The sequence below is a fragment of the Pterocles gutturalis genome, unplaced genomic scaffold (assembly GCF_000699245.1).
Source record: "Pterocles gutturalis isolate BGI_N339 unplaced genomic scaffold, ASM69924v1 scaffold29453, whole genome shotgun sequence".
Taxonomy (NCBI): Eukaryota; Metazoa; Chordata; class Aves; order Pterocliformes; family Pteroclidae; genus Pterocles; species Pterocles gutturalis.
The window spans coordinates 8343-9863 of NW_010124074.1; positions in this window are offsets into that span (position 1 = coordinate 8343).

Genomic DNA, 1521 nt, shown 5'->3' on the forward strand with positions numbered 1-1521 from the left:
CCAGCCTGTGTCTTTGCTGGGGGTTGCTCCGACCCACGGGCAGGACCTTGCCCTTGGCCCTGTTGAATTTCAGTTTGGAACAGCCGAGCGTGCAGCAGCGGTGCAGGGTGTGGGTGTGCGGTGCAGGAGCAGTGCAGGGTGCGGGTGTGCCGTGCAGGAGCAGTGCAGGGTGTGGGTGTGCCGTGCAGCAGCAGTGCAGGGTGTGGGCGTGCCGTGCACGCCGCTCGGTGACGGTCACCGCGTGCCAGCGGCCGGGCGGCCGGTGGTGTGTCCCAAGCCACGGCAGGGTCCGTGCTTGCAGGAGCGCGTGCTTGGAGCCAGGACCCAGGAGATTTCTGAGAGCTGCTGGTTTACGCTGGCCTCTGGTACAGGATGCTCCGTGAGTCCCTTGCTTCCAGGGGTTCATTACTGTTACCCAGCGTTCCCCTAATTCCTGGTGGGATTATCGATGCTGCGAACTGAGCTGCTCATCCCTCCTTTGGCAGTCACGGAGAGAAACAAATCCCCAGTCTTTTTAAAAACCTTTCACCTCCTGCCAGCAGTGGTGTTCCAGGTCCCTGTTTCTTCAAGACAACAAGCCCACTCTCCTCTTTTCGGTTATTTTCTGATCGATCTGGTTCATATGGATTCTTTCCATTTCTGTCCACCCGACACCGCGGTGCCCGCTGCTTGCCCAGGGACGTCTCGCTTTGGAAACCACGCTCTGGTTTTCCTCCCGAAGCGTGGAACTTTTTCGCTGGTTTGGCTGAATTTCACGTGGTGGGTTTTGGGCTCTGTCCCATTGTCAAGGTCACTTGAGGTCCCCTCCTGTTCCTGGGGCGAGCGCAGCCCCCGGCTGGCTCCTGGCCCCAGGTTTTTCTCCATCACTTGGGTTGTTCTGGGCTCAGCTCGAGAAGTCTGCAAGTCCTCTGACTCTGAGCCACCTGGAGCTGTAAGAACTCTGATTTTTTTTTTTCCTTTTGTCTCTGTGTGTGTTTGAGCCGATGCTTCTTAATTTACGGCAGTAAAGCGTAACCGAGGTTCTTAACGCCGCAGCCGCAATGCAGCAGGCAAGCAAGGAGCTCTTCTTTCCCCCTAAGGCTCTTTCCTATCCATTTTCCTAATTTAAAAATTACCGTTTTTAATGTGTCAATTTTTTTCTGCAGAAAGTGCCCTTCGAACTTTTTGTTGACGCCGTTGAGAAAGATCAGACGGCAAACACAGAGCAGTGTGCGCATCCTCTCCCCTTCTCTGCCCAGACCTCGTTTGTGCTCCATCGAAACTGAGATATTCGTGCTGGGGGAAGATTCTAATTCCCTGGAGCTCTCATATTGCCTCTGATTTTTTTTTTTTTTTTTCCCCACCACCATTGAAGTCCAACTTGGTAACAAGCATAAAATATCTCTGCGCGGCTATTTTTGTTTAATATTCATTTTCCAGCTCGCTCAGCTCCTGCTCTCGGTTGCTTCCCGTACACCCCTCATTCCCCCGGTGTAGCGATACTGTGCAGGTGTTTAGACATCTAACTGCTCATTAATTCCA